The 17476-nt window shown below is 42.4% G+C and overlaps 1 pseudogene; it reads right to left on the reverse strand.

Moving 5' to 3' along the window:
• Ear-ps7 (eosinophil-associated, ribonuclease A family, pseudogene 7) lies at nucleotides 5044–5490 on the reverse strand (annotated as a pseudogene).

Raw genomic sequence — 17476 nt, forward strand, 5'->3', positions numbered from 1 at the left:
CTTGGGTGGAATTATAATTTTCATCTCCTTGAAAAGAAGATGTCTTCTTCATTCTTGAAAAGTGCAGGCTTACTACTGGCAAGGGGTGAAGGCCTTAAGAAGTTGTTCATTATGATGGAATATTTGCTTGCCAGATTGCCAAGTAAGGGGTTTCTTCTCCTTCTCAGGCCGTCAAATTTCCCTTTTTATCCATTGAGTGTCTCTCTCTGGTCTTAAGCAAGGAATAGTTCTCATGGGATACTCCCAAGGCATTCATTTGCCTTATCTATTTTATTTAAAAATTAAAACTTGTCTATTTTATGTAATCTCTTAGTTTATCGAGTGCTATTTGACAATTGAGTGGTTTTAAGAAAGTTATAGAAAGATTATTTTCTTTCCATTCTGCAACCAGATTTGTTTCACGTATAAAAGCTCTGTATAAACCTAGCTTGCTGAGTTCTGTCAGATGCACAGGCTCAGTAGGGAATGCCCCATTAGTAAAGGTTTATGAACGCATGCCTAGGTATTTTATTTAGAAAACAATTGCTACATGCAAAACCACCAAAATCCTGCTTTCTCTGAGCTCAAGCCATAGCCAGTACCTGAGTGAGCCCAGCCTTCCTGAATATTCAGATTTAGGAAGGGTTTGTGAAGTGGGCTGCGGGTCTGTGCTCAGCACAGGAAGAGCCATCTTTACTTCAGAAAACAGGTAGAGGGTTTTCAAATGCCCCGAATTAGAAAAATTTCCCTAAGATGCTTGCCACCAAGACCGATGACCCAAGTTTTATCTGGGGACTCACATGGTAGAAGGAGACAATTTAATCCTACAAATCAACCATTAATCAATCATCAGTCAGTCAATCAATCAATCACATGAGTAGATGGGACAGCAGATTGAATTCAGTCCTGGTATTTTTTGTAACCGGTCTGGTTGCTGTGTTATAGCATGAAGCTCTTTAGAATGAAACAACAAATTACAGATAAGGCCTTGTGTCTCAGTAATAAATCATTCGAGAAATTGAAGAGAAAGCCATCTGTGATTGCTGACTGTGCAAGGGAAAGACAAGAAAATCTCCCAGATTTCATGTAATGGTGGCATGTAAGGAAGAAGATGACAGGCAACAGGAGAGGAAATATTCCCTTGGGACACAGACATCCAACTCTTTGAGACTGTAATTAACTCTTCAAAATAGAGAGAGTAAGCAGTAATACCGAATGCAAAACATCACAGTCATTCCCTATGAAGAAAGTAGAGGAAGACAAGAAATATCAATGTGGTAAACAGCTTCCAAGGAGAGCTGCTCTGACTACCACACTGTCCTCTGATCTGTAAGAGTCAATCCCTCCATGCTTCAGCACTGCCTGATTCTTCTCCTTCTCCTAGTACTGTCAGATCCACAGGCTCAGTAGGGAATGCCCTGTTAGCAAAGGTTCATGAATACATGCCCAGTTATTTTATTTAGAAAACAATTGCTAGATGCACAATTGCACTGTTAGTAATGCTACCTTCTGGGAGAAAGAGACCTGCCTCCCTTCACCTCAAGGTGACCCTGCTTTCAATGGCTTTCCTCACAGGTACATGCTCAAGGACAAAATGGAAAAATGGGAAACAATTGCCACCCATTACTGACCACTTATGGTGTGGGAGGCTATGTAATAAGACCTTCCATTAAGTTTTTTAAAATCTACTTCTTATAATATTTCTACAAAAAGGTGCTACTGTAGTTCGGTAGCTTATATGGAGGTCCACCATGAGAGGCTAAGGAATCTCCCCAATTACACACTGTGCTATGATTCTTCCCATGATTGTGACAAAATGTTGGAACTAATCCACTTAAAAAGAGGAAAGGTTTTGTTTTGACCCATTACTTTGGTACCTATGGAGGGGCGTTAAATTAATGCAGGAGAGCATGGCAGAGCCCCTGTTTGCCTCATGGTCTCAAGTAACAAAGGGAGAACCAAGAAGCTGAGGTCATTATAAGGACTCTCTATGGTCATCCCCTCAGTGATCTCCTTGTTTGTCTGAGTCACCTTGCTCCCAGGCAGAAAAGCTGTGGCTATGGCTGGAGCATGTGACTGGAGAGGTTGGAAATGGCAGGGAGAAAGTGACCACAGATTACAGAACAGGAAAATGCCATGGCCCACAGGGTTGGTGGTGGTGTTTGGTTGGTTTGTATTTTGCTTTTGATTTTGATAGGGTTGCAGGGATTCAGTGTAGCCTCATATTCACAGTGTAGGGCAGGCTGCCTTCACACTTCCCATCCTCTTATCTCTATCTCAAGATACTAGAATTATGGGATGCTCTGTCTATGCAGTGCTAGGCACTGGACCCAAGATTATGTACATGGTAGGCAAGCACTGCCAACTGAGCTACACCCCCAGCCCTCACATGCCTATTGTAACTCTAGACCATCATGCCTGCTCTAATCTATTGCATGGATCCAAGTCTTATTAGGCTTGCAGAGTGAGCTCCTGATTGGAGCCCATACTTCCAGTCCTGCCTCCCAACATTCACATTCTGCACAACAGAGTGTGGATCTTAGGTTGTATCTGCCTCTGATCAACACTCTTCCTCTGAGCACTGCCAGGAAACCATTGCTTCTTAACCTCCCTAAGCAAGGGTCTGAACTTCATGGATTCCTGTCATTAACACAGTGGTTCTGTCTGACACAGGCCTGGGAAACACTGTCTGCACAAAACACACTTGGGTTCCCTTTTGTGTTACTATTTTCTGGCCCCTACTACATTCTTCAGGAAGCTTGATTTCTGAGTTTCCTGCTGTTTAAGTTCTACTGGTAATTAGATAATTTAACACACATTGAGAACCCTGTTCCTCCATTTTTATTTTTGCTGTGCTTGATGGTAAATCTAACCATGACCTACCAGGAGAGTTAAAGTAACTTTAAAATCTATACCAGACCTGAAAGTTTCTTGAGCAGACAAAAACTTGTTTCTTACCAGGTCTTAAAAATAGCCTTAGGTAACAAAATTATCAGTAAAAATTGAGAAGTTTTTCGTGTGTTCAGAACCAGCCTGGTCTACAAAGTAAGTTCCAGGACATTAGAGAGCTACATAGGGAGACCTTTAGGCTGCACCCAGTTTCACCTAAAATCATTAGACTAGGCCAAGCCCTGTAGTTCCCCAAATATAGCATTCATGTGAAAAGAACAGATTCTGCCAAGGACCAGCCTTAGGTTGTTGATGGGTTCTGGGACAAGGAGTGTCTGAGAGCAGCAAAAACAAACCCCTCAAAGTCAAATCTTGGGTCTAAGCTGGCATCCTATGTTCTGCTGGAGACAGTTTTCCAACCTGCTTCCTCTCTGTTCTGATTTTTCTCTTTCTTAGATCTGCTTTCTCTGGAAATCTCTAGACAGCTCTCTAAGTTTCCTCTTGATTATACTATGAATCAGCATCCTATGACCTCAGGACCTTAATTCTTAGGAAACAGCAAGAGCAAATTTTCTTTTAACACTGCAAAAGAATTCAGAGATCTGCCTGCCTCTGACAAGCAGGATGGTAAACTAGCTGGGTGGGACCTGAAATTTCTAGTCCTAAAATTACCATTTCTACCCCACCTGGGCCTAGACTTGCTGTGTCCCAGGCTGACCTTGAACTCAGGAATGTTCCTGCTTTTGTGTCTTTCTGACAACCTTGTTTATAGTACAGCTGCCTTTGTTCCTTCACATTCATGAAGGCCCTCGTATAATTCATATTGCATCCTTAATATTCACATAGTTGAGAAATCATACAATGTCACACTCATTTTTTAAGAATTATTTTCCACACACTGTAAAGCTGTACTGAATGTCCCAGCCTGTTTCATTATGCTAAGACATTAGCCACACCTTAACTATCTCATGCTATCTCTGATACTTATGGAATCATTAAAGTTGACAGGGAGGACATTGGCCAAGGGAACATGAAAATATGTCCATTATTATACAAACAAGCCTTATGTCATGGCAGTCCACATCTGCTGGTCCTGTTCCAGGGGCAGGAACCCTGTCATTCTGCCCCCACTAATGCCATGCCAGACTCAGCAAGGTTCCACAGCAACCAAGAAAGGAGGCCACAACAAATCCATTTGCTGCTCAAGAGGAGTGACTTCCCTGCAGGCTTGACTCTGGTCCACTGAGAGCAGGAAGTACCACCACTGCCCAGTGGGGAGGAGAGGCCAAGCATTGCATCTGGGAGCACAGAAAGAAAGAGCGAATTGGAAGCTGGGGATCTAGACTGAAAGTCAGAGGTATGGACTTAATGATGTCACCCCTCTGCTCCATTCTGCATCTGACACTTCAGGAAGGCTCTCGGCCACATCTGGTGATGCCAGGCTCACCCATGACCTTAAGGGGATGGCACCTCCCTGTCTAAAACTGATTCTTGAAACTGATTCAGTCCTCAGGAGTCAGGGCAGGACCTCTCATTATTCATCTCTTTCTGTATGAAATCCAGTTCTCCTAAGTTGGAACCTGTCCTTGCTGGTTTATGTTGAATGATCTCACAATTGACGTCTAAGGACAGCTATGCAGGGAGAGGGCAAGGGATAGTTTCACTGAGAGATCCCACTTCCCTGGTCTCCTCTTCAAGCCACTTCATTCCCACAGAGAAACTTCAGGGAAGATGCCCTGTGGGAACTTTCTACAAATATGCCCATCTCTTCTCAGATTCATTTGTTTTCACGGACTGGGTAGATGCCTCAATTGGTATGAGGTCCTGCATCTCTCTCTCTCTCTCTCTCTCTCTCTCTCTCTCTCCACCCACCCACACACCCACACACCCACACACCCACACACACACACACACACACACACACACACCTCTGTGTATGTCTCTCTCCTTTACTCTCTCCCCACCCCTATCAGACACAGAGATATCAGAGATCTAGATTTGTATGCAGAAGTGTTTATTGACTAGAAAAGACCTGTTTGGTTAAATTAAAGAAAGTCAGGGACAGGTTTTATGAAGACAGGTGCTGATATGCAGTGCAGACAGAGGAATTGGTTCTTCACTACTATGTTCTTGGCAGTAGCAGACGAGGGAAGGTACAAAGTGCTGGCACTGGAGCTAAACTATCCTATCCCAGTAAACCAGAACCACTGGATAAGTGGGACTGTCCCATGAAGTTCTGTTCTCACAGGCCACTCTGTAGTACTTCACTGATCATGTCATTTGGTATCTGCATTCCATATAATGGCTTGCTGGAGTTGTGAGTTTACAGATAGTTACAGATACCCAAGATGAACTGTCATGACAGTTTCTACTCATCCCATCTTTGCAGGTGTTATTTGGATTGCCACACACACCAACAACATCAGCCAAAGTTGTATGAAGAAAAGTATTCATGTCCTTACACATTCTTGTATAAATGTTAATGGCCCACACTGCATCATCACATTGGGGATAGGCCCTATTAAAGAAATGCTGGATTTGAAGGGGTTGGTGGCTGGCATGAGGTAACCAATAGGACAACTCCTAGCTGCAAAGTCTGGACTCAAGCAGCTTCATGACCACAATTCCTGTGAGAACTGAAGAGAAGTGATTACTCCCACCCTACCTCAGTTTTCCCTATCTCTTCCTGAAGGCCCGCTGCTGTCACTCAGGGTCCACAGTGCCACATTTCCTGGACACTGTCCCATCATCTGCGTACCCTGACCCAGGCCTAGACAGTCAGTGTCTTACCCAGTTTGCCTTGTGGCTCCCGTGGAACTGAGCACTGGGTGTCCTGAAAATCAGGGATAATGGGTGAGCTTCACTTAGGCCCATAGATATACAGCAGGCTCTGTAGGTGGAGCTGGTGGCTCAGAGTCTTCAACATGCAGAACCTACCAATGTTGCCTGCTGGTGCAACCAGCCTTCTGTTACTTTGCTTGGCCAAGACATTGTGGTGCTGGCTTCATTGTTAGGAATCAAATTCCAAGTTTTCTTGTGCTGGGCGGTTTGAAGTCTGAATGTGAACTCTACAAAGAAATCGTTGTATTGCCTGTCAATTGGCTCCAGATTTTGTGATTGTTTCCAGCAATAGACAGACCAATTTTCTTATTAGCCTGGCTATAGACACTTAGACACAAAACCTTGGAAGGTCAGTATCATAAGAAATATTTACATCTCTGTCTTTAATCTTTAAAATCATATGATGTTGTGTGTGCAAAGATGGCTTAGTGGTTAAGAGCACTTGATGCTCTCCCAGAGCATCCAAGTTTGGTTTTAGCACCTATGCTCAGTTGTTTACCACTGCCCGAGACTCCATTCCAGGGCATCTGATGTCTTCTAATAGCATCTGTTGGCATGCTCATACACATGTACACAGACACAAAGACACATATGCGAAAATAAGTCTTAGGGATCTGTAAAATATCAATGGTTGAGAGAACGTCCCCTCTTCCAGATTTCCTCCATTCCAAATGATCCCACTTTGTCACCCAGAGGCCACAACTGTAGAAAACTCCAGCTCCAGGGGAATCAGACACCTCTTTGGTTTGTGTTAGTACCTGTTCACTCATTGCACATGTGAGTGTAGACACATGTGAAAGTTAAAAAATAAGCTTTAAAAATTACATCTAGAAAAAGGAGCAAAAAACTGTACTCACAGCATAGTGCATAGTATTTTTCTGATTGGTTCCTGTAGTAGATTCCTTTGCACATTTCCATCTACCCACATTTGCTCCAGAGCTAGAACTTATGGTCTAGTTTTACAACCTAGCCTACCATCAGGATAACACCTCTTTATCTAAGATAACAAAGTAACAGTCAGCCAATAAGAAAAAAGTAAACTTGCTGTTCCATTCCAACCACACAGGACCTGAGACAGCCTTAGGGAAGCACCTTGGGTGCGGAGTTGGCAGACACCCCCACAAGGTCCCTAGAGGACTCTCCATGCAATATTAGGACCACCAGTGAGTGGAATACAACCTCTGTTCCATTCCAATCACGTGGGACCAGCATTAGGGAAGCAAAAAACCCAGCCTGACCAGGGTCACAAGTCCCTTCCGGTCAGTGCCAGCACCGGGTCACCTTGGGCATGGAGTCATTGGACACCCCCAAGGTCCCGAGAGGACAGCTTCTGAGGTGGACCCCATTGTGGGCTCCAGACATCCGGGCACCTTCTCTGCCAGAGGACAGGTGTCCTCCCCACCCGGGAGGGCTTTGCCAGAGCACCTGGGGAAGCCATCTTGGTTCCTGAATCCCTCCAAGACTACTCTGCGCAGGTGAGCGTGTGGACTACAGAAGCTAACAGCTTCTGGGACAGGCCCTGTTTCAGGTCTTCATCTTCTGCCAGGAGGCAGGTCTGAATGCCAGATATCTGTACACCTTCCCTGCAAGAGGAGAGCTTGCCTGCAGAGAGTGCTCAGACCACTGAAACTCAGAGGAGAGAGCTAGTCTCCCATGTCTACTGATAGAGGCTAACAGAATCACGGGAGGAGCAAGCTCTAACCAGAGACAACTATAACAACTAACTCCAGAGATTACCAGAGGGCAAAAGGCAAACATAAGAATCTTACTAACAGAAACGAAGAACACTCACCATCAGCAGGATGCAGCACTCCCACCTCACCCAGTCCTGGGCTCTCCAACACACCCGAAAGCTAGACCCGGATATAAAAGCATATCTCATGATGATGGTAGAGGACATAAAGAAGGACTTTAATAAATCACTTAAAGAAATACAGGAGAACACTGCTAAAGAGTTACAAGTCCTTAAAGAAAAACAGGAAAACACAACCAAACATGTAGAAGTCCTTACAGAAAACCAGAAAAACACATCCAAACAGGTGATGGAAATGAACAAAGCAATACTAGAACAAAAAAGGGAAGTAGACACAATAAAGAAAACCCAAAGTAAGGCAACTCTGGAGATAGAAATCCTAGGAAATGAATCTGGAAACATAGATACCAGCAATAGCAACAGAATACAAGAGATGGAAGAGATAATCTCAGGTGCAGAAGATTCCATAGAGAACATCTGCACAACAATCAAAGAAAATGGAAAATGCAAAAAGATCCTAACTCAAAACGTCCAGGAAATCCAGGACACAATGAGAAGACTAAACCTACGGATAATAGGAGTAGATGAGAATGAAGATTTTCATCTTAAAGGGCCAGCAAATATCTCAACAAAATTAAAGAAGAAAACTTCCCAAACCTAAAGAAAGATATGCCCATGGACATACAAGAAGCCTATAGAATGCCAAATAAACTGGATCAGAAAAGAAATTCCTCCCGACACATAATAATCAGAACAACAAATACACTAAATAAAGATAGAATATTAAAAGCAGTAAGGGGAAAAGGTCAAGTAACATATAAAGGCAGGCCTATCAGAATTACACCAGACTTTTCACCAGAGACTATGAAAGCCAGAAGATCCTGGAGAGAAGTTACACAGACACTAAGAGAATACATATGCCAGCACAGGGTACTATACCCAGCCAAACTTTCAATTACCATAGATGGAGAAGCCAAAGTATTCCACGACAGAAACAAATTCACACGTTATCTTTCCACAAATTCAGCCCTTCAAAGGATAATAACAGAAAAACAAAACAAAACAAATAAACAAACAAACAAAAAAACAATACAAGGACAGAAACCACGCCCTAGAAAAAGCAAGAAAGGAATCCTTCAACAAACCTAAAAGAAGACAGCCACAAGAACAGAATGCCAACTCTAACAACAAAAATAATAGGAAGCAACAATTACTTTTCATTAATATCTCTTAATCAATGGACTCAATTCCCCAATAAAAAGACATAGACTAACAGACTGGCTACACAAACAGGACCCAACATTTTGCTGCTTACAGGAAACCCATCTCAGGGAAAGAGACAGACACTACTTCAGAATGAAAGGCTGGAAAACAATTTTCCAAGCAAATGGTCTGAAGAAACAAGCTGGAGTAGCCATTCTAATATCGAATAAAATCGACTTCCAGCCCAAAGTTATCAAAAAGGACAAGGAGGGACACTTCATACTCATCAAAGGTAAAATCCTCCAAGAGGAACACTCAATTCTGAATATCTATGCTCTAAATACAAGGGCAGCCACATTCATTAAAGGAACTTTAGTAAAGCTCAAAGCACACATTGTACCTCACACAATAAGAGACTTCAACACACCACTTTCATCAATGGACAGATCGTGGAAACAGAAACTAAACAGGGACACAGTGAAACTAACAGAAGTTATGAAACAAATGGATTTAACAGATATCTACAGAACATTTTATCCTAAAACAAACAGATATACCTTCTTCTCGGCACCTCATGGTACCTTCTCCAAAATTGATCATATAATTGAGCACATAACAGGCCTCAACAGATACAAAAATATTGAAATTGTCCCATGCATCCTATCAGATCACCATGGACTAAGGCTGATTTTCAATAGCAACATAAATAATAGAAAGCCAACATTCATGTGGAAACTGAACAACACTCTTCTCGATGATACCTTGGTCAATGAAGGAATAAAGAAAGAAATTAAAGACTTTTAAGGGTTTAATGAAAATGAAGACACAGCATACCCAAACTTATGGGACACAATGAAAGCATTTCTAAGAGGAAAACTCATAGCTTTGAATGCCTCTAAAAAGAAACAAGAGAGAGCACACATTAGCAGTTTGACAACACACCTAAAAGCTCTAGAACAAAAGGAAGCAAATTCACCCAAGAGAAGTAGACGGCAGAAAATAATCAAACTCAGGGGCAAAATCAAGCAAGTTCAAACAAGAAGAACTATTCAAAGAATCAACCAAAAGAGGAGCTGGATCCTTGAGAATATCAACAAGATAGATAAACCCTTAGCCAGACTCACTAAAGGGCACAGGAACAGCATCCTAGTTAACAAAATCGGAAATAAAAAGGGAGACATAACAACAGATCCTGAAGAAATCTAAAACACCATCAGATCCTTCTACGAAGGGCTATAGTCAGCAAAACTGAAAAACCTGGATGAAATGGACAAATTTCTAGACAGATACCAGATAACAAAGTTAAATCAGGATCACGTTAATGATCTAAACACTCCTATAACCCCTAAAGAAATAGAAGCAGTCATTAATAGTCTCCAAACCAAAAAAAAAAAAGCCCAGGACCAGATGGGTTTAGTGCAGAGTTCTATCAGACCTTCAAAGAAGATCTAATTCCAGTTCCTCACAAACTATTCCACAAAATAGAAGCAGAAGGTACTCTACCCAATTCATTCTATGAAACCACAATTACTCTGACACCCAATCCACAGAAAGACCCAACAAAGAGAACTTCAGACCAATTGCCCTTATGAATATCGATGCAAAAATCCTCAATAAAATTCTCACTAACCAAATCCAAGGACACATCAAAAAAATCATCCATCCTGACCAAGTAGGTTTCATTGCAGGGATGCAGGGATGGTTTAATATACAGAAATCTATCAACGTAATCCACTATATAAACAAACTCAAAGACAAAAACTACATGATCTTCTCGTTAGATGCAGAGAAAGCATTTGACAAAATCCAACACCCATTTATGATAAAAGACTTGGAAAGATCAGGAATTCAAGGCCCATACCTAAACATGATAAAAGCAATCTACAGCAAACCAGTAGCCAACATCAAAGTAAACGGTGGGATGCTAGAAGCATTCCCACCAATAACAGGGACTAGACAAGGCTGCCCAATTTCTCCCTACCTATTCAGCATTGTACTTGAAGTCCTAGCTAGAGCAATTCGACAACAAAAGGAGATCAAGGGGATACAAATTGGAAAGGAAGAAGTCAAAATATCACTTTTTGCAGATGATATGATAGTATATATAAGTGACCCTAAAAATTCCACCAGAGAACTCGTAAACCTGATAAACAGCTTAAGTGAAGTAGCTGGATATAAAATTAACTCAAGCAAGTCAATGGAATTTCTCTACAAAAAGGATAAACAGGCTGAGAAAGAAATTAGGGAAACAACACCCTTCTCAATAGTCATAAATAATATAAAATACCTGGGTGTGACTCTAACTAAGGAAGTAAAACATCTGTCTGATAAAAACTCCAAGTCACTGAAGAAAGAAATTAAAGAAGACCTCAGAAGATGGAAAGATTACCCATGGTCATGGATTGGCAGGATCAATATAGTAAAAATGGCTATCTTGCCAAAAGCAATCTACAGATTCAATGCAATCCCCATCAAAATTCCAACTCAATTTTTCAACGAATTAGAAAGAGCAATCTGCAAATTCATCTGGAATAACAAAAAACCCAGAATAGCAAAAACTCTTCTCAAGGATAAAAGAACCTCTGTTGGAATCACCATGCCTGACCTAAAGCTGTACTACAGAGCAATTGTGATAAAAACTGCATAGTACTGGTATAGCGACAGACAAGTAGACCAATGGAATATAATTGAGGACCCAGAAATAAACCCACACACCTATGGTCACTTGATCTTTGACAAGGGAGCAAAAACCATTCAGTGGGGAAAAGACAGCATTTTCAACAAATGGTGCTGGCACAACTGGCAGTTATCATGTAGAAGAATGCGAATTGATCCATTCCTATCTCCTTCTACTATGGTCAAATCTAAGTGGATCAAGGAACTCCACTGTCAGAGACTATCCTGTGAGAAAGCGAGCCCTTCACAATCTCCCTAACAGGCTAAATGACCTCGTGCTAGGAGCTGGTTATCACTCCCTCTTCTCTATTCCCTTCCTGGCACCTGAGGCTGTAAAAGCTGAATTATTGTCCCCTCTTCCCTATCTCTTCCTGAACTCCCATGTAATCCAAGGACATGAGTTACACCTGAGCACAACTGACACCCAAGGCTGTCAAGGAGGATCTATATTCTAGAGATAAGATGCAGAGTGTCTGCTGCCTGGCGCCTGACTTCGGCCCCCATGTCAGCAGATGCCTGCTTCTTTGTTCTTTGTAAAATTCCCCCTCGACCCCTCCCCTATTCCCCGAGATGTATGCTTTAAAAGAAGGCACTGCAGCCTAATAAATGAGACCTTGATAGGTGAAATCTACTTGGTCTCCTGCCTCTCCTTCCCTTCCTCCCATTTCCTTCCAGGTTTGAAGTCCCCCTTGCACTCACGAATAACTGAATCCCACGGGACGCAATACTCCACATAAAACCACAGACAGTGAAACTTATAGAGGAGAAAGTGGGGAAAAAGCATCGAAGATATGGGCACAGGGGAAAAATTCCTGAATAGAACAGCAATGGCTTGTGCTGTAAGATCGAGAATCGACAAATGGGACCTCATAAAATTGCAAAGCTTCTGTAAGGCAAAAGACACCATAAATAAGACAAATAGGCCACCAACAGATTGGGAAAGGATCTTTACCTATTCTAAATCAGATGGGGGACTAATATCCAATATATATAAAGAACTCAAGAAGGAGGACTCCAGGAAATCAAATAACCCCATTAAAAATGGGGCTCAGAGCTAAACATAGAATTCTCACCTGAGGAATACCGAATGGCAGAGAAGCACCTGAAAAAATGTTCAGCATCCTTATCATCAGGGAAATGCAAATCAAAACAATCCTGAGATTCCACCTCACACCAGTCAGAATGGCTAAGATCAAAAATTCAGGTGACAGCAGATGCTGGCGAGGATGTGGAGAAAGAGGAACACTCTTCCATTGTTAGTGGGATTACAAGCTTGTACAACCACTGTGGAAATCAGTCTGGTGGTTCCTCAGAAAACTGGACATAGTACTACCTGAGAATCCCGCAATACTTCTCTTGGGCATATATCCAGAAGATGTTCCAACCAGCAAGAAGGACACATGCTCCACTATGTTCATAGCAGTTTTATTTTTAATAGGCAGAAGCTGGAAAGAACCCAAATGCCCCTCAACAGAGGAATGGATACAGAAAACGTGGTACATTTACACAATGGAGTACTATTCAGCTATTAAAAAGAATGAATATATGAAACTCCTAGGCAAATGGATAGACCTGGAGGGCATCATCCTGAGTGAGGTAACACAATCACAAAAGAACTCACATGATATGTATTCACTGATAAGTGGATATTAGCCCAGAAACTTAGAATACCCAAGATATAAGATACAATTTGCAAAACACATGAAACTCAAGAACGATGACCAAAGTGTGGACACTTTGCCCCTTAGAATTGGGAACAAAACACCAATGGAAGGAGTTACAGAGACAAAGTTTGGAGCTGAGACAAAAGGATGGACCATCTAGAGACTGCCATATCCAGGGATCCATCACATAATCAATCTCCAAACACTGATACCATTGCATACATTAGCAAGATTTTGCTGACAGGACCCTGATATAGCTGTCTCCTGTGAGGCTTTGCCAGTTCCTGGCAAATACAGAAGTGGATGCTCACAGTCATCTATAGGATGGAACACAGGGCCCCCGATGGAGGAGCTAGTGAAAATATCCAAGGAGCTGAAGGGGTCTGCAACCCTATAGGTGGAACAACAATATGAACTAATCAGTACCCCCCCCCCCCCGGAGCTCGTGTCTCTAGCTGCATATGTATCAGAAGATGGCCTAGTTGGCCATCAGTGGAAAGAGAGGCTCATTGGTCGTGCAAACTTTATATGCCCCAGTACAGGGGAATGCCAGGGCCAAGAAGTGGGAGTAGGTGGGTAGGGGAGTGGGGGTAGGGTATGGGGAACTTTTGGGTCAGCACTGGAAATATAAATGAAGAAAATACCTAATTTTTAAAAAGTAAACAACAATTTTTGGTTCTGGTTTTCTTTGTGTTGGGGTTTGACCTGAGGCCTCTAGAGAAATGAACAGGCACTGAACTACATTCTCAGAGTCACATAGATAAGAATTTTGGCTTCAACACATTAAATGCCTTCTAAGTTTTTTTGTTATCAAAACATCTTTTGCATTCTAATCCAGTGACACATCTCCAGACTTGTTCACATTTCTATTGTGAAGTATAGCCAGTTATATTCTAGTAGTTAGTATTTAGTTTTCTTCTTGAAACTTGATGAATGTGATAAGGTATCTCAAGAAATACTTCATCACTTGACCTATAAACCACAATGAGTATTTTGCTGTCCCAACTGATAGATGTATTTTTGTGCAGATTCCATTGTTGAGAAACTGTCTTCAAAACTTGGAATATCTTCAACCTTGGGATCCTCTTGCAATGACTGCTCCTGACCTACTGACTGACCGATGCCCAGTGCCAACACAGTATTTGACACACCCCTGCCCACTGCTCGGGCTGTCTATGGAAAGGACTGCACAGCATTTATAAAATTGTCACAGTAACCTGTTTTTAGGGACTGATATTTTGGGAGTGCTAAGAAGTGTTGGGTCAGGGTGTCACTCTGGAGCCTGGGTTTGGTTTGAATGTGCTTAGAAACCCAGATTGGATCAATTTTTCTGTCCTTTAATTTTCTTCCTCAGGTTGGAAGTTCTCGGGTCCCAGATTTGCACTTCCAGACCCAGCTTATGAGCCAGGTTGTAAGCAGCCTGTGCTGCTGTGAGTGGATGCTCAGCTTTAGGAAGTAAGACTCAACAAGGATAAGCTACGATGCTGTGGCCTTGCCCTTGAAGGATGGTTTGGGTCGATATGCCCTTTCCTGTCCTCCTTTGTTCTGCCATGACCTAGAACAGCTTTGCTCTAGCACATGCCTCCCATCATGGGTGTTTCTCTACCACAGACCCCCAAACAAGAAAGCCAACTAGTGATATCTTTGACACTAGAATCAAATGAATCTCTCTTTCTTTCAAACCATTTATTTGTCTCAGGTATTTTTCAAGCATTGGAAAGCTGATTTGTAGCATGATACAAGTTAATTTAACTCTGATTTATTTACAAATGCTCAGAGTATACTTGATACAGGGGCTTTAAGGTTTTCTCCTTTATGTTATATGACCTTCTATATGTCTCTTTGGAAGGCTATTTATTGAACAAAAGCTGATCTTGAACCTTATGATCAGATTTCTGCAAGTACAGAGGAACTGCAGAAAGACCACCCATGCAGACAGGGCTCTGGGTTCGTTGGGTCTTGAAGGGTCCTGCAGCTTCTTTTTGCACTCAGGATTCTGCAGAGTGACTCATGTATGTGACTTCAGGGGAACACTGTGGCCTCTACCTCCCTGCCACTACATACTTGCTGTGCGTGATTGGAACCACATTGTTGCCTCTGGTCTGGTACAGCATGTCTTCATTCCTGGAGCCATGATTGGCACCACTAAATGTGTTCTTGGGGTACTCATTGAGCAGTGCCTGTCACATATACTGGTGGCATATAGAATGGATGGTGAATAGAATGACTCTGGCCTCAGCCTGGAAGTCAGCTCCTTTAGTTGGGATTTTAATTGGAATTAAATTGACTCTGTAGGTCAGTGTGAAAAAAGCAATTCCATGTATCTAAGAACTGAACCTTCCATTCATTTCTTCCAGAGCCAGAATTGTTGGGGTCCAGAGGGCCTGCAGTGCCTTTTGCAAACAGCAACATAGATGTGGTCCCCTGACTGAGGGAACACTGCAGGTACAAGATCTAAATCCTGGGAGGTTGACCTCCAGGGCACATAAAGGCCACAAAGAAAGGGAAGTGCAGAATGAAATCTCAGTGAAGGAGACAATGATAGTGTTTCTCAAGCTCTGCTGGGACTAAAGGCGTGCACCACCATGCCCGGCAGCATAAAGCTTTTATGTATTTTTTGACATTTCAATTTTGTATAAGAATATCTGCTTCTCTATAGCATGAACTGAAATCAGACATTACAAAGTATAATCATTTTTATTTGCTTAATAAATAAAAACATTTCATTGTTTTCATTAAAAAAAAGAAAGAAAAAAGAAAAGAAAAGCAATCCACCCACAAAATCTTTAACCCAAAATGCATCCACCTACAATATGTATAGGGACAAAGATAGAGCAGAGAGAGAAGGAATGACCAAGCAATGACTGCCCCAAACTGAGACCTATCCCATGGGCAAGAACCAATCCCTGACACTATTAATGATATTCTGTTATGTTTGCTGACAGGAGCCTGGCATAACTGTTCTCTGAGTGGCTCCACTAGCAGCCAATGGAAAGAGATGCAGAGACCCACAGCCAAACATTAGATGGAGCTCAGGTAGTCTTGTAGAAGAGTTGGGGGAAGGACTGAGGGACCCAATGAGGACACTGACTCCACAGGAAAGCCAACAGAGTCAACTACCCTGGACCCTGGAGGGCTCCCAGAGACTGAATCAACACAGGGTGAGTATGGGCTGGACCTAGTTCCTCTGCACATATGTAGAAGGTAAGAACTTGGTCTTGATGCAGGTTCCCCAAGTACAAGAGGGGGTGGCTGTTGCTAAATCTGTTTGCCTGCCTGTTGGTGGATCCTGTTCCCCTAAATGGACCTCCTTCTCTGGCCTCAGTAGGAAAGGATGCACCTAGTCCTGCAGCAGCTTGATGTGCCAGGGAAAGGGGGGTGGGGAGTAGTGGAAGTGATAACTACAGGGGGCCACCCCCTTCTCAAAGGAGAAGGGGAGGGTGGAGTGGGGGAGGATCCACATGAGAGGGTACTAGGAGGAGAAGGGGGACTGATATTGAGATGTAAATCAAATAAATAACTAATAAAAATAAAAATTAAAAATTAAAAAGAAATTCTGAGTTGACATTCTTCAGTTAACAAGAACAGTTAGCCAGAAGTGAAACTACATAAGCAAAAAAGCAAGATTTGTGCACTTAGAGACTTCCCCAGAGCTGTGGGGTTTGATGGATTACATCTTTATTTTTTTGTTTTGGGAGGTGGTGCTCTCTATGTGCTAAGTATTATGGCCTGAATGGTATTTCAAGACATTCATGCCAAGTCTGGGGCCTATCAAGTTCAGGCAGCCTGTTCCATAAGGACCTTTTCATTGTTGTGTGAAGACAACTAAAAAATCATCCTTAGATCACTGTCATGTTTAATTAGCATTCTGATTACCTTTAATATGACAAGCACTGTGCTGCAATGTGTATATATTTTTGGAAAGTCTGACACCCCCCCCCCCATGCACACATACCTTGTCTCAAATAATATTGATGGATTACATGGCAAGCACTGTGTAGTAAATCTATAAAATAATTATTGAATGAGTATTTTGTCTATTAACCAGAAGCATTAATGGTGATATTGAAAAGGTTAGTTCAGGACTTTTTGAAAATTCCACCAGACCCTTCTCCTCAGGAAGGGGAAGGCTAATTAAACTTCTGCAGGAAGGACTGGCCCTGCAGGTCGGGGAGGCCTAGACCAGGTAAACACATTCCACTGGACAAACCCTACCACCTCATTCCCCAGAGACCAATCGATTTAAAAGTCACACTGTTCTGCAAATCACATTGTGCTTAATGGCTGCTGCTCTGAAAAACTGTATAAAGACTGACCAAATTGGCTGGGGGTGGAGGTGAGGTGTTGTCATCTCTCCTTTAGGTGTAGGATGGCCCCAATGCGTTGGAACAATAAATTCCTCTTGCTTTTTGCATCGATCCCAGGTTCTGTGTGGTTCACTCAAGGGGTCCTCCATAAGCTAAGGCCTGCC

Source organism: Mus musculus, chromosome 14 (assembly GCF_000001635.26).
Source record: "Mus musculus strain C57BL/6J chromosome 14, GRCm38.p6 C57BL/6J".
Lineage (NCBI taxonomy): Eukaryota > Metazoa > Chordata > Mammalia > Rodentia > Muridae > Mus > Mus musculus.